Consider the following 23,363-nt stretch of genomic DNA (forward strand, 5'->3'; position numbering starts at 1 on the left):
AGTGTTTCGAAACGTGTGTTGTAAAGTCAGTTCTTTTCTTCGAACTGTTGGTCATGAAATAACATGAAATTATTTTCCCCCAGCTATTCTTGGGTGCGAAATCTGACTAGCATCCAAGTTAGACTGCGCTGGCTTCATACAATCAAGGAACCCTGCACCAAGAACATGTGCCAGAAGTAGATGTGTAGCCTGACTGTGTTAGATACAAATGTGTAATTGTGTTTTTCTCTGAATTTGCGCTGCCTCTTTTCTGCTGGTCCTTGAGGATTACTCTACATGACTGGAAGCTCAGCTAAACAGGTCACACCATCAAGGAGGGAGACCACGCTTTAGGGCCAAAATGTCTTTTGCTTTCAATCTACAAATAAACTAACTGCAGTCACATTAAATACAATACCTAACTGCCTCATCATGTCAATACCTTCATTATAAATTTGAATATGTGTCGATATTGATATGGAGAGATATAGTGTCTTTTATAATTAATAAAACTGTTTTTTAAAAATATGTTGCTTCATTTTTTATAAGTCCATACTCAAATTTAAAAAAACAAAACACTAAAGCTATCCTATTACACTTGTATGCAAAACATACACTGCACCCAAAATATTTCACAGTTCAGCAATACTGACCACGATGTTACACTTTGAGGTTTAAAGTTTAAAGTTTCTTCCAAAATTGTTGGTCAGTTTAAACTATTTCTATGAAAAGCAAATATAATGTCATGCATAATAATTAAATTCTTATTTGTCCCACACTCTAGTGATACCTGCTTTAAAAGACAATATTGAAAGGTTGCATTAACCTTTTGCATGTCAAATCCAGCCCCCTGCTTACCTCATTTTCTACCAGATTGCGATCACTTGTTAACTGGCTACGTTTGGAATTTCCTGTCTCTAAATGAGAGTCCAATGCTCAGTCAAAGTCTTCTCTAGTTTGAGGTGGAGTTTCTCTGTCTTTATACAGCTGTTATTCAAAAGTCTTATTACAACTAGTCTGCTTTGGATGTTGAATCCCATTTGCTGCAGTCTGACAAGGGGTGAAGGTTGAAGATATTCACTGATTTTAGGGGTTTGGGGGCGCAGGCGGTGCTTGGTGTACTAATGCAGTTCCCTGGTTTCAATCTCTGGCTTTGACTTGCTCCTTTAACTCGGTTTCTCTACTCTGCAGTTCCTTTAGAAGCTTATCTGTTTAAATCAGTTCTTTTGAACAGAAAGCACTGATCTAATATGCTGATCAGGGTCAACCAGTCTGATTATCTTTTAAGTGACCATATTTGGCATTTCCTGTCTTTGACTGCAGTTCTTTTGAACAGGAAAGACTTGTAAACTGCTAGTATGATGAATTTACTGAACGCCATGAAGTCAGTAGTGGGATTATTAATTTTTCTTCTCAGTCATGATGCCTCGACGGGTACGTTATATATGTCTTTATTATATAATAAAACAAACTTGATCTGAGGTTAACCATTCCACGTATTACATTTCAAAGCAGCTGGTTGAATTTATTTGTTTAGTCTTGTTCTCAGTAAGTCATTTTTTTTTTTTATTGTTTTAAACTGGTCATATTGCTCATGTTTCTCTCTCTGTATGACTTAAAATTATGATTTTGGTTAGTACAGTGTATAGAAGTATCAAATCTAAAGTGAAACTTACACTGGATGTCATTCTGTGAGATCAAGTGATATGTGACAAAAGATTATTTCGTGTTTTATTTTTCTCAATATTCCAGCAGCTCCAATAAACATTGCTTTAGCATCAACAGAGAATGCAAGTAAGAGAATACTTTATAAATCAAATGAAAGTCAATTTATTATGGTATACTTATAAATCAATTTATTTGATATGGTTATAGTCTGAGGATGATACCAGATGATAAGAAAGAAAAACTTGTGTTTTTTTGTTATTTATTGTTTCAGGTCCTCAAACAGGCATTTACCTTGACACTGGCATCATAGCTGGCATTGTCATTGTCACTGTGATTGTCTTTGCCTTGATAGGAATGGCTGATCAGGAGCAGGCTGGTAAGTGTGAAATTTTCTCAAGTTAAATATTCAATTTGAGAGTTGGCAACATCATCTTTCATAATCACTGTATGTGAGATTTTAATGCTACAGTTCAATCTTACGAAATAATTTTCATTCTTTGGCTAACTTTGACTTCTTTACTCTCTTTAGATGAATGTGTCAATTTAAATAAAGGTGAGTATTTTGGAATTTGCTTTTTCATTTTCATGGATTGACCAGAATGATTAAATCATGAAAAATGTTTGTTTTAAGGGCACTGATCTGACTGTGTGTGTGTGTGTGTGTGTGTGTGTGTGTGTGTGTGTGTGTGTGTGTAGGTACAACTACAAGTCAGGACACATTCTGTGCAGAATGTTCAAACGGCTGCTGGAAATGTTGTAGAGGTTTTGTATCCTGTTGTTGTACTGAATCCCTATTCATAGGTTGTGACATATGCTGCATGTCTCTATTTTAAATGGAAAAATTCATCAACAATAATTATTTCACTGCTCCTTTGGATACTGTATGCACTACAGTCATTGTCAGTTGATTGCCTGGGCTCATCTTTCATTTCATATAAGACTAAATGTTTATAATAATTTTATAATAGGTTTATAAGTTCATAAGTTTACAATAACAATACACGTTAGGCACCTTTCTAAACACTCAAGGTCAACTTAGAAAAAATAAGTAATCGAAAAAACAAGAAGAATATTTTTAGAGTGGCCTAGCCTTAAATTACACCAGATTAAGACGCTTTGATATGACCTTAAACATGCTGTTCATGCTCAAAAACCTTCCATTGTGGCTACATTCAAATAATTCAGCAAAAAAAAAAAAGAACAAAGGGGCAAAGCTCGTTGGTTTAATTTGTTACACAGGAAGGTTTGGTTAGTTTTTTTAGTTGTTGTTTTTTTTTTAATCAATAAATTAAATTAGAACTTAAGAAAACTGTATTCTACATATTCATGTTGTCTTTGTCTATTATTACAATTTTATTGATGATCTGAAACATTTGAATGTGTAAACTGTGCAAAACCTAATAAATCAGGAAGGGGCTGATCCTTTTTCACAGCACTGTATCTGCTGTATGTTTGTTCTTTCCCCTGTTTTCCTTTGAAAATACTCTCTCATTTGTTCATACATTTACAATATGCAGGTATTTTGAGATACCTGCATTTAACAAGTTCACTCAAGTTACCTGGATACATACAGAGAGAACATGAGCACAAACAGAAGTACAGAGTCAATGATGGTGACACAATGATAACACACTCAAGCACCAACAAACAAGAACTGAAACCAGGGTTATAAAACACTGCCGTTGTGATACAACAGACAGTGACAAAATATCTTGACAATCTGGTTCTGCCATGTCTGTGTTTTATACAAATCTCTCCAGTCCAGTCTATTACACATACCACAGTGTTATTAAAAAGTATAACATCTGCTATTGGTTAAAACTGATAAAAAAATACATACAATTAACTTTTTACAAAAATTCACACAGTCATTTGAAGCCCACTCATCTTCAGCGTGTTGCACCATCTCCATGGTGACAGCTGGTGGTCTTACTGCAGTGGAATTAGGAAACTGTAACATAGTTTGTAACTAAAGGAACTTTAACTGAGCTAAAAACTGCATAGCATTAAAGCTGTACTGTAGGTGTATTGTTTTTCACTGGATTTGAGTAGTCAGTTGACCTGCATATAACACATATTGTATAATTCACCTTCATTCATCTTAATAGTAGTTTATATTAGTTTATATACATTGATTTCAAACATATATGGTAAGTACAATTTTTTGATGGTTCCCAGCTCTGAAAGTTATCAGGCCAGTGAATTGCTGTTAAAATAATTGTGTTATTATGTAAATTTGTGCACATTTTCTACAAATGAATTGGCTGCAAACAGTGATAGGTAACTCATTAATTATCAAAATTAGTATATATAAGGAAAAGGGGTCAGCAGGGAATTTATGTATTTATAGTTATGCTTAAAACAAGAATTACAAATCTATCTTCCTGCAGCAGTAAATGGAAACCACAAGATCAGTGGCAATGCAGTATCCAGATATAACTGCTAGATGGCATTAGAGTCTGACCAGAAAGAAAGCAGGAAGTTGTTAGTCACAGAAGAAGCTGTAAATAAGGGAAAAGACATGAATCCACATATTTTACAGAAATAGGCTAAAGGTTGTGTGGTTCTTGTGTGTCAAAATGACTACAAATTTAACTTTATAAAAGTATAAATAGTCTAAATACATTTACAGGATTTCCAAATCCTCTAAATTACAGGAATTCAATGTTTGTTTTGTAAAGTAACTAAAAGTGTGATTCCAACTATTTATTATTACTATACCATTATTTGCTTTGACAAATTTAAGAAAAGACTGGTGTCCACTTGTGACCAGTATTTTTAAATTGTTTGCTCTTACCCTATCAGCATTGTTGACATGATCATGTTTACTCCTCCACCCAAGATTGTTTCAGTTAAACACTCTAGAGTGGTGTTTTTAACCCAGTCCAGTGTATTCTCTGTGTGTACTCCAAGGTTTAATCCTCCACTCTGTCCACGTCAACCCCCTGGATTTAAACAGGGGTCCCAGCTTTCCTGGTAGCAGTAAATTCTTCTGTCTTTGTCACATTGAGCTGTAGATTATTCTGTTGCTCCACATGAAACAGGAGTCCACCACAGCTCGGTACTCTGTCTCATCACCCTCACCCTCACCGATGCATCCAACCACCGCAGTGTCATCAGAAAACTTCTGAAGATGGCAGGTCTGTGTGCAGTGGCTGAAATCTGTGGTGTAATGGGTGAAGAGGAAGGTGTGCCACACTTCTGTGGGAGACGGCACATCTCAAATACCAGGAGAAACTCTCACTCACTGGGCTGACAGCGTCAGACCACAGCGAGGTTCAACTCAGGGTGTTAAACCCACAACCCGCAGAAAAAACACCAGAAGGATCACAGCTGGACGCAGTTTTTTTTTGTCTAGTACAACAACATCTGGGCTGTTCTGCTGGGTTCACAAGAATGAGCTATCACAGGAGGGTGTGGGTGTGTTCAGAGGGATGAGGGAATAATGGGGTTTTTAGCAGGTGTTTCGGTCATATTGGACAGTTACAAAAGTGCTTTGTGCAGCTGCCTGTTATAGATGAAGGAAGTGCAGATGGACTACACAATTATTGCTCATTTAGGATGAATTTATTACTGATGAATTTATGCTGATCCCTGCCTTTCAGCTGCTATCTATGCATATGAATACCACAGCCTCTTCACATGCTTATAAACAGCAATTTTATGCTCTTCTGATATAACATAAGTAAAAAAAATGATTCTATTTCCCAAACTATAATAACTCTGCATTAATTGCAATTGTTCGCCGTGCTTAGAAATTTATATTAAGAACAAAAAATAATTTGTATTTTGAAAACAATGCTACATTCATACAGTTAATGCAGCAGGACAGCACCCACATTTTCCTCTTTTTCCTGAAGGTACGCAGCAATATTCCTCTGCTTTTATCAGTACACGGTTAATCTCTTTAGCTTATAGTGTGATGTGTATATGTGTAATATGTAATAGAGTGTAGAGACAGTCTCAATTTAATAGAGAATTAAAAGGACTGCTGTGTGGACGTTGTCTAATTTACCATAATCAGGCTCACTCACTGTGTCTCTCACTGACACAGTGATCTGAATGGTAGTATTTACTGTCATCCTATTGCTGGCTGCCTGGCAATGGATTGAAAACCTACTTGGCTTCCTACCCTGGCTTTTTGCATAGCATTGAATGCTGTGTCACAGTATAATGTGTCATAGCCACATAAACAGTCACATTTCTTATGTGCTTCTTACAGTTCAGAGCTGCACAGCCCAAGATTACTTATTGTAATTATACAGAAAACATTCGGTAAGTCCAGAATAACTAATTGACTCACAGGCTTTTAAAAGGAAAGGAGAGTGAACTGAACACATCACTGGCTCTTGAATTATTATGAGGGCTTACATTTGCAACTGAAATACATTACTGCTTTTGAATAGCTATTATATTTTATCTTGTTTTATGCAGCTTTTCTCCCTCTCTCTGATGTGAAAATGACCAAAGAAATACATTTATACAGACATGCCAAAACATGCCAAAACATGACAAATAAACAGAGCAGAACGTTCTTTGCTTCTATGTTTTAATGTAATATTCATATCATATCAAACACTTCAGCTTACCATAGGAAAATTAAACAATGTTAGTGTACAGACATCATGTTTTAATACAAGGTATCTTCAAACCTGCATCCCATTTAGTTAACTGCATCTTCTTGTGTAAAGTAACAAAATGTAGTTAAATGTTTCTCGTGATTTTTTTAAATATACATAGAAGAATTGCTGTCTGAAGACCAAAAAAATAAAAATAAAATGCTTGCATGGGTATTTAGTATTACCTATGCAAACAACATATGCATAGGTAACACTGAATAAGAAATATCAAATGTCACTGTGCAGCACAAGGTATAAATAATACATGATATGTTTAGAGGCATCAGTCGACCAAGTACAGTCAGTGCTCGGGTATGTCAGCCAGTACAACAGAACACCATAGCTCATTTACTGCTTAACCAAATTTGTGGATTGCCAGTTGCGCTGAGTTCCAGCTGTTTGAGCCAGTCCATTTCTTCCTTTAGTCCAGAGTGTAGGTCGCCCCCAAGAACAGGTGAGCAATCTAGGTGTTCAATGAGTGTGTGGTGGGGCGTGGCCTGCACGGCATCCGCAATCACGCCCGCCGTGTGAAAACACGGGGACTCAGGGGTTGGTGTGGGGTTGTGGTGGTGTGATGCAAATGTTAAATAAAGATGGCTCAAAACATGGATCTGTGGTCCCTTCGTGCCGGGACCAGGCCGAGCGCCACCTGAAAAGGATTGGGGATCTGGCGGCGCTTCTCTGGGCCTGGGTGTCACCCTCACAGGGGTGTCCCGACGTTGGTGAAGCAGTAGAGATCCATGTTTTGAGCCATCTTTATTTAACATTTGCATCACACCACCACAACCCCACACCAACCCCTGAGTCCCCATGTTTTAACACGGCGGGCATGATTGCGGATGCTGTGCAGGTGCGTCCGCAGGCTAACATGTTCGATACCCAACATCCACAATGACAGTGAAACGATCCGGGCTATCAACACCTACGCCCTACCTGTGATCAGGTACCCTGCTGGGGTAATAGGCTGGCCAAAGGAGGAGATAGAAGCCACTGACATAAAGACAAGAAAGCTCCTGACCATGCATGGAGGGTTTCACCCCAAGTCCAGCACCCTGAGGCTGTACGCTGAGCGGAAGGAAGGAGGCCGGGGACTGGAGAGTGTCAGCACCACAGTCCAGGATGAGACAAGGAACATCCACGAATACATCACAAAGATGGCCCCAACTGACAGCGTACTCAGTGGATACCTCAGGCAGCAGAAACCCAAGAAAGAGGAGGGAGACGAGGAACCATCATGGAAGGACAGGCCCCTGCACGGTATCTACCACCGGCAGATAGCGGAGGTGGCTGATACCCAGAAATCCTACCAGTGACTGGACAAAGCTGGACTGAAAGACAGCACGGAGGCACTAATCATGGCAGGAACATCTGTGCCGAGTATAACCTGAAAGTCCCGAGGTCAAAATGGGAGATGCCCCCAAGGGTGATAGAGAATGACCGAGCTAAGCTCCTGTGGGACTTCCAGATGCAGACGGACAAAATGGTGGTGGCTAACCAACCGGACATAGTGGTGGTAGACAAACAGAAGAAGACGGTCGTAGTGATCGATGTAGTGGTTCCCAATGACAGCAACATCAGGAAGAAGGAACACGAGAAGCTCGAGAAATACCAAGGGCTCAGAGAAGAGCTCGAGAAGATGTGGAGGGTGAAGGTGACGGTGGTCCCCGTGGTAATCGGAGCACTAGGTGCAGTGACTCCCAAGCTAAGCGAGTGGCTCCAGCAGATCCCGGGAACAACATTGGAGATCTCTGTCCAGAAGAGCGCAGTCCTAGGAACAGCTAAGATATTGCGCAGGACCCTCAAGCTCCCAGGCCTCTGGTAGAGGACCCGAGCTTGAAGGATTGACCGCCAAACACAGCACAAAACACAGCAACACACTTCCTCAACACTGGGTGTGACTGGAGCCCTCTAGTGGTCCACCACAATATATATTTATATATAATGCGCCAGCAAAACATGAACCTAAAGTATGTAATCACTTCAAGATGGAGAAAGCATAAAGTTCGACTTTAAATGACAATTATGAATCACCTAATATGATAAGGAGATTTTGCAGGTCATTGATCAATGTATAAAACTAAAATAGAATATATTCTTAGTGACACAGGACACAAACAATGAAGCAATATGTATAATTAGGATTATTTATAATAAATGTGAATTAATTAGTGCAATTTCTTTAACCTTAAAGAATGACTAAATCCTTCAGGACAATGTCACATCAATGCACTGAACTCACTATATTATCCATCTAACAGCCTCCACATGTTCTCACTGTAATTTCCCCCTCATGAATGAATTTATGCTTGCACTAATCTGAATGTCCGGAGGGAAATCAAACGCATTTCACTCGCAGTACACAAGTTGACTTACCTTTGTTTGAATGACGACGTATTCACAGCTTGGAGGCTTAAAAATAGCCAAATCTTGTACTCAATCCTCCAGAGAATTGCGAAATTGGTTCGCCGTGTATGCGCTGACTCCACAGGTACAATAATATATCAGGCTAAGTCAATCGTGGTTGGTCTTGTGGGTTTCTACTCCACTGCCGTATTTCATACGGGTCCACATTTCCAATGCACGCTATTTTCTGCAAGTACCTGTTAGGATGCCTGGGTCGTTGACCCAGGGTTTTGAGTTTATTATATTATTTATCATTTCTAGTCTTTGGTTTCTTTGTTAGAGTTGTGTCTTTTGGTTTATGTCTCTGTGTTATCCTTAGTTGCTGTCTCCCCTGTCAGCTATATCCCCATGTCCAGTCAGTGTCTGTGTCTGCCCTGGTCCCACGTCTCTGTTCCCTCTGTAGTGCCTGTCTGTGAGTCTGTGTCTTTAAGTTCAGTCTGTGTTATGTTTCCTGTTTTACTTTGGAGGTGCATATCTTATGTTAATGTATCTGGTTCTGCTTCCTTTGTCTCGTTAGGCCTGATTTGCCCCAGTTGTGTTTCCCTCCTGTTGCCCATTCCCTGATTGCTCCCTCTGTGAATTTAAGCCCTGTGTTTCTCTGTGTCCGTGTCGCGATCTACCCTTTTCTTGCTGTGTTCTGTTAGTCTTCCAGTGTAAGTTTATTTTGATATATCCAGTTATGTTACATTTGAGTTTAGCATTAAAGCTGTTTTGAGTTCAAGTTTTGCCTCCGAGTGTCTGCACCTTGGGTCCTCCTACTACTACTCCTGCCTGCACACAGCCTTCACATAACAGTACCGTCTCTTTGCATGTGGATGCAATCTGTCTCTATAACGTCCTTTTTCATTTGAGCTGCTTTTAAGTATGGTTTGTAGGAATCTTCCTTCCAATACAATGTGTTTGTTTGGATTTGTGGCCTGCTAAAATGGTGCCGCACTCCCACAATGGACTGCGGCGTGACGTCAACTCCAAAGCCCCGTTCTATTTTAGTAGTCTCTTAGCAGCTATTTGACCATAAAGGCCTTATTTGTGTAATGTTCTCGAATAATTTATCCTCAGCAGCAGAGGTTACTCTTCCTTTCCTGGAGTGGTCCTCATGTGAGCCAGTTTCGTGGTAGCGCTTGATGGTTTTTGCAACTGCACTTGTGGACACATTAAAGGTTTTAGCAATTTTCCAGACTGACTGACCTTCAATTCTTAAAGTAATGACGGACTTTCATTTATCTTTACTTAGCTGATTGTTTCTTGTCATCATATGAATTCACTAGATTGGTGGCTGCCCACAATTGCAGAGAAGGAATTTCCCCCCATGGGGTTCAATGAAGTATACATTGTTAAAGAAATGATCTTGTTCTCCTGTAAAAGTAAATTAGTCTTTCTCTGTTTTTATCCTCCGTCCATTACATTGTATTTTGTGATTTCTAGAAAACAGCGCTGTGAAGTGACTCAGGACACAACAGTACTGGTGTTGTTTGATGATGTGATCCAGTCATGAATTTATTTTGCAAGATTTTTATTACATTATATGCCATTACAGATCATATATTGTAAATAATGAGATCTGTTGTACCTTTCTGTGCAACTTTTTTGTTAGAAGTTATGCACTGTGGTGACACCAGCACTCTCAAAACTTTCAGCATTTTGTGCCATCTCCATGGATACAGCTGGTGTCTTTCCTGTAGATTAAATCAGGAAATTAACAGAAAGTAACAGAGTTTCACACATAAAAAGGAATTTAATTCGTACTTTGGATTCAAAGAGAAGGGTTGTGGGTTATTTGGGGTGGAAACAGCTGTTGTAAAGTCTGGAATGAACATTAACCTTTAATGTTTGTTTTTTTTCACTATTAATTTTGGCTACATATCGCAAATCTAATTTATTTGGCAGTTAGAAGGACATTTGTTTCTGTGGTCAGTCAAAACATGGTTGTGGTTTCCCTAGTTGTGTGGTTACACTTCACATTTGGACATTTTGTAATCAGATCATTTTCAGAGCTTATAACATTAGTTAAACCCATTTAAGTACTGATACAGAGGAATGCAAATGATGGCAATTGGTTTTCAGAAGAAAGTGAAAACTGGTTACCAGTTAGCAAATGCAGTTAATAATATGGCTCGTGTTAAACTTCTACTAGAGATGGTTTCTTATTTTTGTTGGGGATAGGTAATTGTGATAAAAAAAAAAAATACAAACCTGTCTTCTTGCAGCAGTAAATGGAAATTATAAAGCCTGTGGCAATGCAATATGGAAATATAACCACTAGATGGCAGAAGAGTGAGGGGTTGGTAGGGGTAGGAGAACCTGCGAATGAAGACAAGCCATGTAAATATCATGTTCAGCAGAACATAAATTCATGTATTTGAAATATTTTCTTTCTTGTGACAATCACAGTATCTACAGAAATACCAACAATAAATTTCATAGAACAGGAAATGTTTCTGTTATTATGTAACTAAAAATATTAGCTAAATTTATTGTTTGCTTGTGAAAATGTTCAAAACTAGCTGGGATTTGTTTATGAGCAGTATTTTTTTAAAATCTTTTCTATTCCCCTATCAGCACTGATCAATCAAGTTTACATCTCTGGCACCAAAGGTAAAGATGATGGCAAATGTGTGTCATGACCTATGACATTCAGCTCGATGGTGATTTACTCTGACCAGTAGAACACCAGTAGAAACCTTCATCAGACGGTTGGACTTCTTTGATGGTAAACTCTCCTTCAGGTGCAGCTCTAATCGGGGTATCATGTCTTCCAAACTTGAAGAAGTTAACTGGGACAGGCAAACCATTTTTGTTCCTGCAGCGCAAAGTAACTTTACTTCCAGTCATAACAGGAAGAGCAGGGATCTCCATGATGAAGGGGCCACCTGAACAACACCAGAGTGTCAAATTGTTCACAGGTTTTCTTCAAGGGTTTGAAAAGTGCCCTGCAACAGGATTTGTTAATGAGACTGAAGGTGATAAACTGCAGTGTTGTGCTGAGTGCCTCACTGATTACAATTACTTTGTTCATTCTCAGCCATTCTTGATTACCATTAAGATATGCTGAATGAAAGCCTTTCAAACCTGAAACAGTGATGTGACTTTGATGCTTTTCTGCCCATTCCAGTGTTCACACCAGTAAACTCCTCTATCTGCAAGAGGAGATGGATCCGAGACTGCAGGTGGAACCACTGATCCTCCCAAAGCCTCCAGAAGCTCCACATGTCTCTGTTTCTGAAACTGATATCCTCTTCAGTGTCCACTCAGTATTCCCACTGTAGTTTCCCTCCTCACAGCTCAGATGGACAAACTCTCCTGTAAAAAACTGCTGACGGTTTGGATGGACATTCAGAGAGACTGGAAGAAAAATTGACACATGAAAGATGCAGACACAACAAGTTTTATAATTTTAGAATCAGGTATTATTGTAATTTTTTATTTGACCTTTCAGCAGCTTACTTTCAGAAACTGTGAGTCTAGAATCAAGCAGCTCAATCAGTCCTGCAATGGGAGATCACAGCAAGTCTCATCAGACTAAGTATGAGGGGAGTTAATACTTTCACTCATAGTGTTTTTATACACAGTGATATTTCACACATATCACTATAATATAATCTAAAGTAAAAGGAGGATGCATTCTGTTCCTTCTCTGTTTATTATTTGGACACTTTTCTTGTTTCATTTGGAGTTACATAGAATTTTATTCTTATTCCAGGAAGGAACCACATACACAGTCTTGTTTCTGTGATGTACAGATTCAAACACACAGTCTTGAAAAATAGCATTTCCTTCTTGAAAGCATTAAACTATTTTTAAAACCACCAAGAGCAAGAAAAGTAGTGGATAAGCCAAATACTGCTGTGGTTACTTTGTGTTAGCAGAACATATTGGCAAGAATCACAATACAGGAACTTTGAGTGTCATTAAAAAAGGGCTTTCCCCCATGAGAGAGTCAGCTTCCTTGTTTTAGTGCACAAACATGACCAAATAAAGATTATTCTGATTCTGTTTCCTGATCTCTAAGTTTTCTTGCACATTGTACATACTTAAAACAAGCAGGCTTCATCGAGGTTTCATCCTGCAGAGGACTGCAGTGAAATAGCTGAACTATTCAACTGTAGGAATGCAGTTTTTCTTTGTTTAACCCACGGAAGACCAGCACAGCAAAAAAAGTTTCATTCAGTGACACTGAGGAGCATTCTATCACATAGGAAATCACAACCTATTTATGTGAGCAACGTCTAAATTTTGTTGAAGGTGAAACAAATAAAGTGTTATGTGTCATGAAAGCTCTAAAAAAGAAAGAAGCAGAGGAATGATTCCCCAAAGAGAAAGAAATCAGAAACAATCGACAAAGCAATGGCTAATTCAGACCGTTATCTCAAGCAGGTTCGACCAAGAGTTTAAAGACTTCTGTCCTAACTGACTGGAGCTGTTTTAAAAATCAGTTTTAAAGATCTGAAACCAAATATAGCACATTACATTATTCGGTATCAGTGCTTGAAAGACACAAACAAATTTATATAAATACTTGTGTTTGTTATCATAGCTTTAGTCTTTTAATACAGAATATATAATATATGATATTAGAGAATACTTAAAATTTTACACATAGTGCAGGATAACTTGAATAAATATGTGTTCAGCATTTGTAAAAACCCAGCTGATGTGATGTCAGTGCGCTGGCTTAATGTTTAAAACAACGTGCTAAAATTCAAGTTTCATTGTGAATCTGTAGATGACTGTATTTCTGCAGGTATTAGTCACTGCACATCAAAAAGTGAATACTTCCTACTTCACTTTAAAAGCTTGAATTTTGCCATTAATTTCAGCTGAGTTTTTCTGACAGTAAAATGTGTTAAATAGCTCAAGTCTTCAAAAGTATGAGTGTAGTTTTCCATGTTTAACTTACCAAGGAGCAGAGCAGCAAAAGGAGTCTTCATTCTTTCACACTGAAGAGTTCCTGTCTGTTCTTTCTTAAGCACTCATAAGCATGCATCACATAGGAAATGAACATCTATTTATGTGCTCACACATAGCTTCTGCATTTTTCTTAAAGTAAAAAAAAGTAAAGTGTGTTATACATCACGACCAGTGTTGGGTAAGTTACTTTAAATTAGTAGCTTAGTTACATTACTAGTTACTTCTATCAAAAGTAACTCAGTTACTTCAAGTTACTCGTTACTTTCAGAGTAACTAGTTACTAGGGAAAGTAACTTTGGTTTTACTCAGAATTGTCTTGTTAATGTGTTGCTTCCGTAACTGGATACCCAGCAAGACTGCCAGTCTTCTAGCTTGCTTACTTGCCACAAGTGCACTGTGCCACCTACCAACAGAAAGGAAAAAATAATACACACATTTCCACGAGAGAAATCCCACGCCTGGACCGTTGTTGACCGCCGCCATGATTCTAGCCTGCTTTTTACATCCAACACAAAAACTGCAGTCGTGGTGCTTTTGATTGTACTCAGAACTTGGAAATTCTGCCTTCCGAATAGGAAGATGTAGGTAACACCAGACTGCAGATGAGCTGCATACAGAGCTGGACTGGGACAAAAAAATCGTCCCGGGCATTTTGACTAGAGACCGGCCCACCATTATAGGAAAAATCATAAAGTCTTTGAATGAAAATAAACACTGTTGTGACAGTGATGTACACTGTTCTGATGGTATATATGTATCAATCTATCAATCGATTGTTGTAAGACTCAGATAATTATTTTTTTAAAAGCGAGACATTTTAAATGAGAATAAGAAAGAAAAGTATTTCTTTTTGCCCCCCTTTCTCTGTTAATGCCCTACATGGACCCCTGGCAACACTTTGCTAGACCCGCCCCTGCACAGTTACCAGCTGTCAGCTACATAGAAAAGGATGCTGGTGTTATTTGTCTCTCAGAAACAGTTCATAACTTCCCTTCAACTCATTCATGTCACCTAAAAGGTAAACCTGTTTCTCCATCACCTGTTCAGCTCTGATGATTCAGTAAGGACATCTCCTGGTTTCATCTTCATGTTTCCCTCTCACCAGATAACCAAACCGATATCATGACCAGCAGCTTTACAGCTGTGGCTCCAGCAAACATCAGCTGATACTAGAAATTAATATTAAATAAATTCTAACAACAGCTGATCAAGCTTAAACGTGCTGCTGTTGTTTAGCGCGACATCCGCTGGTTTCCTCTTTCTGACGTAAAGTGGGCGATAAACAAACAAGAGAGAAAAGCCGATCAGCTGATCATTGATCAGTTTCGTGATTGAAGTAGAAACAGGAGAGGGAGGGGAGAGAATGAGAGAAGAAGAGACAGCTGTGCAGCAAAGACACAGAATAACTCCACCTTTGTGTCTTTTTCATTGTAGCTGAAGTCCGGGACAAACTGTGTTCTTTTTCACCTCAATACAAAACGCGTAATATTTTCTCTGAATACCAGACTATTCTGTTTTTTAGGGGACGGTTGGCAACTCTAATAATTAACCGTATGAACAAAATAAAGTTCAACATCAGTAACATAGCACCCACCCAGCTGTATAGAAACTCCGTCATGCTAGCTAGCACGCAGTACGAAAAAGTCAGCATAACGAAAATAAACTCCACCTAAACTTGGTTTATATCTGACTCCGATAGACTGCAGGTCATAACTTCTTACCTGAAGTTCAGTTCACCTGACACGCGGACCGGCGGCCGCTTCGGGTCTTTCCTCTTGCCTCCCTTTTCCTTCATCCACCTGCTGGCCTCCACCACTTGCTAATGTTATTGAATCTGTGGAAGCTCCGCGATATCCACCACACGAAGTAACGAGTAACGAGCCTATCTAAATCCCAGTAACGAGTAACGCGTTCCTGGTTTTGGCATAATAACTAGTTACCGTGCTCGTTACCACAATAATAACGTAGTTACTGTAACGCGTTACTTAATAACGCGTTAGTCCCAACACTAGTCACGACACCTCTAAAATTATTTTTTCTGAATCAGAGTAAGATTATCTTCTCTGATGTCTATTGTTTCATTTCAGTAGACTAGAAGTATGAGTCCCCAGATTCCTAAATTATAACCTCTACGGTACTGGAGCCACCGTGTTTACTGGTCTTTATCTTGTCCCATTCTATCTTTCTTTAACCCTGCCCCATCTCTCTTTTTCTACATCAGTGGAATGTAACGTACCTGCCATAAAGAGGCCTGGAAATCTGGTGAACACAACTGCTGCTCATCATCTCATGAGCACACTGACTTCTCACCATTTGTCAAAGCTTCTCTAGTAGTAAATAGTAGTTTTGGTTCATTGTGTTTCTTTGTATTCATCTCATTCTCTCATCCTCCTGCTTCCCAGATTTGCTTCCAGAGATACCTGCTCCATGTCCTTGGGGGTGTTTCCCCAGATTGTGTGAGAGCCAGGGGCCCACCCTGTATGTTTGTTCTCCAGTAGACTCACAATTTTGGTGCTTCAGGAAGTGAGCTGACCACTTCTTGAAAACACTGGTAGTGTTATTTTCTCTCAGAGGCGGTTTTTATTGTGATATTTTAATGGGTTCACAGCACACTGTGTGCCGCTCTCTCTGCTGATATGAGTGAAAGAAGCTCACCAAGTAGTTTGTGTCTCTTGGTTTCTCTCATCAATATCACAGTAATCACTGAATAAGACAATATTTATTTGAATACACTTCAGATTCTCCTGATTGGATATTCTCTATATTGGTCTGAACAGTCTACACTGATAATAGTAATGAGAGAGAGCGCATTCTTTTCTTAGCGGTAGTATCAAATACATCAATTCAGTAATTACAATGACTTTGGTTATTAAATGGGAATCATGACGCCTAGCAATGTCTGGAAGCAGTAGGTATGCCGCCTGGTTTGAAACTGGTTTGATGCGCACCAAAACCTCAGATTTAGTCATGGTCACATGACCTGGGTGTTTTGAACAATGTTTCAGAGAAGTGTTTCGAAACGTGTGTTGTAAAGTCAGTTCTTTTCTTCTAACTGTTGGTCATGAAATAACATGAAATTCTTTTTTCCCCCAGCTATTCTTGGGTGTGAAAAGCTGACTAGCATCCAAGTTAGACTGCGCTGGCTTCATACAATCAAGGAACCCTGCACCAAGAACATGTGCCAGAAGTAGATGTGTAGCCTGACTGTGTTAGATACAAGTTATGACCTTGGCTTCCTGTGCAGTATGTTCTGTTCTTTTCTAATCAGACAAATAAGGCCATGATTCTCTGAAAACAGTATTTCTTATAACGCAGCAGTATAATGCATCATAAAACAATATCATTCATTCACAATAAATCATCAGTCTAATGTAATGAATCAGCAGTCTAATAAATGTAATAGTTATCCCCTTCTTCTAAGTCAGGAGAATAATGCAAACTGAAACTACATAATACTTTCACAATCTTTAATTCAGGGTATAACGTGGCATAAGATAATATAATAATCTCACAATTCCCCCTTTGATCTCTTTTTAAAGAGATCACTTACATCTTACCATCCAGTGTTGCAAGGTCCATTTCTTCTTCCCTTAAGGCATTCTGTCCCCCTTTAACGAGTGGACCCTATGTGGGATGACCTCTGTGTTTGGGCAATTCAGACTATATTTACAACAACAATAGTTACAGATGACACTCCCATCACTCTCCAGTTCTCCCACAGCTTTATTTTGGTGCTCCTGTTTTCCCCAACCTCATCTTGGTGCTACCTTGTACCTCTCAAATGTACTCAGACTAGAACCTCTGTCCGAGGAGCTTTTAACCTTTATTTTATTGCTGCAGCTACCAGTGTCTTCCAGTCGGGTGATTCTCTGCTCCTCTTCTTTCTTCGGCCTCAGGGGTTGTACTACCCTTCAGCCGTGCACAGCTCAGGGGATTATTCTTTTTTTTTGATTGATTTTTTTTTTTTTTTTATTGATTAGCATTCAAATATCTCAGTGAATACAGAATAAAGATTACCACAAAGCAAGAAAGCACGAGACAAGGCTAATCAAAAGGTATTGGCTGAAGCATTTGCTTATTACGCCAACCCTTTTAACAAAAGATCTTTTTGCATGCAGCTCCTGTGCATTCTGCCCTGATTTTCAAAAAATCTGTGTGTTCTGGGGTCACAGCCATGTCCCCCCTTTTTACCAAGAGCCTCTCGAACCTCTTTGGTCTGGTGTTGCTGGATTTCCGCCAACCCCTTCGTGGTTATTGCTGTGCTTCTGGAATCCATCCTCTCAAGGTGACTAGCCCGAGCCCAAACGCCATGACACTTGACCCCAGTTGCTGTCTTGGCAGTCTCTATGTCTGTCTCTGCTGCGAAGGATCCTCGTATCTCTGTGACCTCGTCTGGTGTCTGTTCCTTTCTCTGTAAGGCAGAAAACCAAAACACCTCTCTGCCTAGCCTTGATAGTCTAATGTTGTTATCCATTGTTCTTCTAGTGATTCAGATTTGGTTTAGAATATCATGTTCAGGACTCTGTGACCCAGAGACTTATTCTAATCATAATCTATGTGCGTAAGCATGTTTGCATTTACCCCTCTGCACTCAAAGTCATTTCTTACAATTTATCAGTCCGGACAGTCACGCTGAACGAAGCTTATGACCTTCAAAAGACTGAGTGTCAACTCATTATGAGCACATTTGCAATGTGTGTATGAAAATGATTATAACCGCTTATTTTAGTAAAAGAAATCAAAAACAAATTAACCATTTTCAATTCTAACATTTTCCCTCCTTTTCACAAAAAGCATGTTTCATTCAGCCTGGCGTCCCACGGTTTCCTCTCCAGTGTGATACTCAGCTTCTCATGAACACGGGCATTTTATCTTCTAAACGCTATTCAGTTTATTTCAATCATTAACGCTTAAACATGAAAATGATGATTTATGCTTCTCACTGGTTCTCTAGAAAAAGTCTGGGAACTTTTGGGTCATTATAAGTTTTACTATACCTAAATTATTAAACACACAAATAAAGTCATAAAAATGATCATAAAACCATTGTTTCATGTTAAAACTCGACCTCCCCCCTTTTTGACACTCCCATGTGTCAATTCACTCAAGCTAGAAATGAAAAGAAAACATTAGTAACATCATCTCTCAGAAAACATCAGAAATTCTCCTCTCGAGTATCGTTGCTCCAGCCTTGCCATCCTGTGTTAGGGAATGAAATCAGTGTAATTATCATATTAGATCTGTTAAACTCCTGGCTCCACTTAGAGCCTGCATCCGCAGAACTACCTAGAAACAAAACCCTGTGTGTCAATATGAACTTCACATTTGCAACTCTGTTTTTTCCCCACTGTTTTTCCTTCATTGATCACAGCAGGGGAATTTATGTCTTGATTCAGCCATGAATCCAGCTCACCTGATTCATCACTGAGCCCAACCGTCACTGGCATCTGATAGTGTGACGCTGCATATTCTTCCCTTAATGTCACTGTTTTCAATCTGTTAATTAGAGTCCTTAAACATGAAGTAGACTGCGTCCACAATAAGTCAATACAGCTGTGAATGTGTTAGGGTCCCTGGGTCGTCGACCCAGTGTTTTATGTTTTTGGTTCTTTGATTTTTGTTATTTCATTATATTCTAGCTTTGCTTTATGGGTTTCTGGTTTTCTGTCCGTGTTCCATGTTGCTGTATCCCCATGTCCAGTCAGTGTCTGTGTCTGCCCTGGTCCCACATCTCTGTTCCCTCTGGTGTAGTGCCTGCATGTGAGTCTGTGTCTTTTGTTCAGTCTGTGTTATGTGTTTCCTGTTTTACTTTGTAGGTCTCTGTCTTATCTCAGTGTGTTCAGTTTACGCTTCCTTGTCTCGTCAGTTCTGATTTGCCCCAGCTGTGTTTCCCTCCTGTTACTCATTCCCTGATTGCTCCCCCTGTGTATTTAAGCCCTGTGTTTCTCTGTGTCCATGTTGCGATCTACCATCATTCATGCTGTGGTTTCTGTCTGTCGGCCTGCCTGTGTAAGTTTATTTTGTATTTTTCCGTTTTTTTTGTTACGTTTTGCCTTCCAGCAATAAAGCTGAGTTTTGGAAGTACACTTTTGCCTGTCGAGGAGTCTGCACTTTGCGTCCTTTTCCTGCCTTCACACAGCCGGTACATGATAGAATGTGGCTAATTATCAATCAATAACAAAATGATAGCTTTTATTTTATGCATGCTTCAGTCAACCACTTACCCAGAGGATCTTCAATCCCAGAAAATTCCTTCTCCTCATTTAATGTCTGTCATCCTTCGATGCCCTGGTAACTGGCCCATCCAGAGCTGTATCATTTTGAAATGTACATACAACAAGCCAAACCACACCTTGGTCGCACCACCCTTTTTCCACCCTGAAGATGTCCAACGCCATCCTAGTCTGGACTGTCAAAGGTGACTTTAACGCCGACTATTCAGACAGTCCTGTTTATCACATTCCCTGGTCAGATTAGCCAACCTTTGCACACTAGTATAAACATAATCAACATGGTCAACATTTTATTGCGTGTTATTTCACAATATTATAGATTCCAACGCTCCATCCTTATGTGGTTTGATACATTATGTTTATCTAGAGCTCCACTCTGTCTCTAAATTTTTCAAGAATTTTATACTTGGTGTCAAATTTTAGGAATTAGACCATAAGTGACATTTATGGTGTTATCACCCCCATCGGGGCTTACCTTTCCCACTTTTGGTGATATTCCTCCCTCGAACATTTGCAATTTCCCTCCTTTGGTCGCAAAAAACTGTTGGTGTGGTCAAGTGGGTGCTATAGGAAACAAAAGCTCAGGACAGAACAGTTATCAGTCATGGGCTTCATACAGAATTTGCATATATTTTGATTTCATATTGATCCTCTGTGTGTAATGGTACATTTTAATTTAAATTTTTCAAAGTTAAACACAATGGATTTTTCTTTCTTTACTATGCTCTTGTTCTTTGTAGTACCACATCCTATCACATGTCCCTGTCGGTTGTATTCTACTTTTAAATTATTGACTATTTTAAGAGAGAACCTAAATCACGTGGACCAGTGTTATTACATAACTCTATTTTGAATGTGACAAGTCTACCATTCCCCTGTTATTCATAGATATTGTTAAAGTTTTGGCTATTTTCCTCTATACAATTTAATTGACTTTTCACAGTGGCCTGCTATGGTTAATAGTAACATATTACAGTCATGAGTGATATCAAAAGTTTTCTCCACTCTAGCATTTGGCATTCCCAACAATATAATGTGATACCTTAATCAAAACACAGCCAATAAAACACAATTTTCTTAATGCAAACATCAGTAACTCAAAATTAGCAGCCAAAGGGTTAAATCTGCAGTTCCACACTCTCATGTGAAGCTACAGTCTCCCCCTCCGGTCTCTTATCCTCCTGCTCCTGCAAAAACAAAACAAGACAAAACATCCACCCTTTTCTTACCGGCTGGGTGAATTGTTGCTCAACATTTACTAATCCTAAGGTCGGTGCAGTTTTTGTCTCAGTATCAAGTCGGTCAAAACTTTTAGTCCTCATCATCAGTCCATCACAGTCCAGTCACATGCAGTCATTCACACACATCCATACCAGATGTTGCTGATAATGGAGTCTCACGCGCAACCTATTCGAGTATCCATTAACAGCAAGATGACGTCATCATTTTAAAGGAAAACAATTCCTTGTTATTTTGGACTGGATTGACTCACTGCAATCCTTTTAGACTCAGGACCATCTCATGTGATCAGTGTCCCATATAAGTGAATTTCTCCAAAGCCCATTATAATCATGGAGAAAAACACTTTGCGACTGTTTTCAGTAAGAATGTTTCATAGCACTTTAAATTTCAATCTTTCAGGCCTGAGTATAAAAGAGCTGATTGTTAAATCATAAACTCACAAAATATCACCACCGGTGGATCACACCTCTCAGATTTTCTTATCTCAGTGCACTGTAACAAAAACAAAAACAAACGTAACCAATAAAATACTAATAAAATAACACATACTAGGGCCCGTTGCAGACATGTCCAAGCATAAAACCGTCTCTCTCTCTCTCTCTCTCTCTCTTAGGGAAAGAAAACAACCCAAACCTCACTGATAAAATCAACCTAGTGCTAAGCAAAACCCAAAACTCAACCTGAACATTCACAGGAAAGTTTTTTGCTTCTCCTGGGACAATATTGTGTGGGAATGAGAACCTCAGGTGCCGTAACACCTTTTGTTCCTCCTTGAATTAAGTCTCAATCACAGAAAATGCGACGCTCCAAAATAAAACTTACACCGTTAGTTCATCATTTTCACTCTGTGCCACTACTCCTCATCAGGGCTGTGTGAAGCACAGTAAACAATTCAGTCGAGGCCTTGAGCCATAAACAGACATCCTGCGGCATGCAGTCACGTCATCATTTTCACCCTATCACTAAGCACAGACATTGTTTTCATAAGCAGAGAATTTTAGACCTTGTTTCTTAAATGTACATAAATGCCATCTGGATGACATAAAATGTGTTCTGTGTAATCAATGGCTTCTTGTAACAGATTCTGTTTTTGGGTGTTTGTGTGCAGCATTTTGCATATCAGCATAAGCATTTGTTAGCAAAGCATTCTTCATTGCATCAGCATGTGTGTGTGCATCACTCTTCATTGCACAAGCATGTGCATGTGTATTTGTGTGGATCACTTCTCAGTGAATCAGCATTACGATTTAGGTGTGTGTGTCATTTCTCACTCAGTCAACGAGTGCACATGTATTTATGCGTGTATCACTCTTCATGCTGAGTCAGTGTGTGTGTAGATGTGTGTGTGATTTCATCACTTTCCTGTTCTGGTGTTTTGGGTAAACCACGGCCTGAAGCGTGCCCTGGCGTCCTGCCCTCCTATCAAGGTCAGCATTACGTTGCTCGGCCTCACTTTTCATCCGGGCTTAATGGGCGTCTCATCACAGCTCTGTCAGCTGAAGCTGTCTGAGAATTTTCCCCCGTGTAGTGAAACGGGCCTTAGGTTTAGCGCTCTCCGTCTCCGCTGCATGAGATCCCTTTCCAGCAGCACTGTTGACATTTTCAGGTTGTTGTTGGTGTGGGTCCAGCTGCTGCAGCGTTTTGTCTGGGTCACGTCGAAGATGGTAGGGGGGAGAGCAGGAATCCATGTCAGCCTCGGCTTCCAGGGCCAGCAAAGCAGCCTGTAATCAAGCATAAAGAGAAAAAACATAAAAAACAAAAAACAGACAGGAGTGGACGAACAGGAAAATGATGTTGTGTTGGAGAGGGGAGAAACACCGGGCCAAGCCCTGTGTCAGCCTCCCCCCCCCCCCCCATTTTTTTTTTCTCACAATATAATCCACTCATAGCCCACCAAGTTGACAGGACAACACAGGTACATGTTTAAATTCTTAAGATCATGTTTAAACTCACAAAAGAGAATTTTCCTTCCTTTAGTAATCACTTGTGTTGTTCAATCAGCAGAAAACATCTCACAATTTCACTCTTAACCACTAAATTTATTGTTTCATCACTGGTTGGTCATACCAGTCTCTTTCTTTTCTTTCTTTTTTTTTTTTTAAAGTTAAGTTGTTGTCCTGCAACCCAGAGAGTTTATTTGTTAGTAGTGGATAAACTTCACCATTTAACAACAGGTGTATGTTAAGTTTCCCTGCTTTAACCTTGGTGAAAAATCTTCACGTGTTCCTGACGCTTTTCATTGCGTGTGTGTGCGTTTGTAGGCAGGTTAATTTTATGTGCGTTCAGTGGAGCGGCAGATCCAGCAAAGCTT

General features: G+C 39.4%; 3 long non-coding RNA genes across 3 annotated transcripts; 2 read left to right on the forward strand and 1 right to left on the reverse strand.

Annotated features, from left to right (window-relative positions):
• The first annotated feature begins 1,307 nt into the window (after positions 1 to 1,307).
• Positions 1,308 to 3,079, forward strand: LOC109199608 (uncharacterized). Its single transcript, XR_002059926.2, has 5 exons — positions 1,308 to 1,413; positions 1,732 to 1,773; positions 1,919 to 2,023; positions 2,177 to 2,200; positions 2,344 to 3,079. It is a non-coding gene; the product is annotated as an uncharacterized LOC109199608 (long non-coding RNA).
• Positions 3,080 to 9,025: 5,946 nt separating this feature from the next.
• LOC112843326 (uncharacterized) lies at positions 9,026 to 12,634 on the forward strand. Its single transcript, XR_003215621.1, has 3 exons — positions 9,026 to 9,322; positions 11,229 to 11,629; positions 11,782 to 12,634. It is a non-coding gene; the product is annotated as an uncharacterized LOC112843326 (long non-coding RNA).
• Positions 10,076 to 11,436, reverse strand: LOC112843351 (uncharacterized). The gene is made up of 3 exons (XR_003215656.1): positions 11,295 to 11,436; positions 10,863 to 10,970; positions 10,076 to 10,345 (listed from the first exon to the last, which is right to left on the reverse strand). It is a non-coding gene; the product is annotated as an uncharacterized LOC112843351 (long non-coding RNA).
• Positions 12,635 to 23,363: the final 10,729 nt, after the last annotated feature.

The sequence above is a fragment of the Oreochromis niloticus genome, linkage group LG3 (genome assembly GCF_001858045.2).
Source record: "Oreochromis niloticus isolate F11D_XX linkage group LG3, O_niloticus_UMD_NMBU, whole genome shotgun sequence".
Lineage (NCBI taxonomy): Eukaryota > Metazoa > Chordata > Actinopteri > Cichliformes > Cichlidae > Oreochromis > Oreochromis niloticus.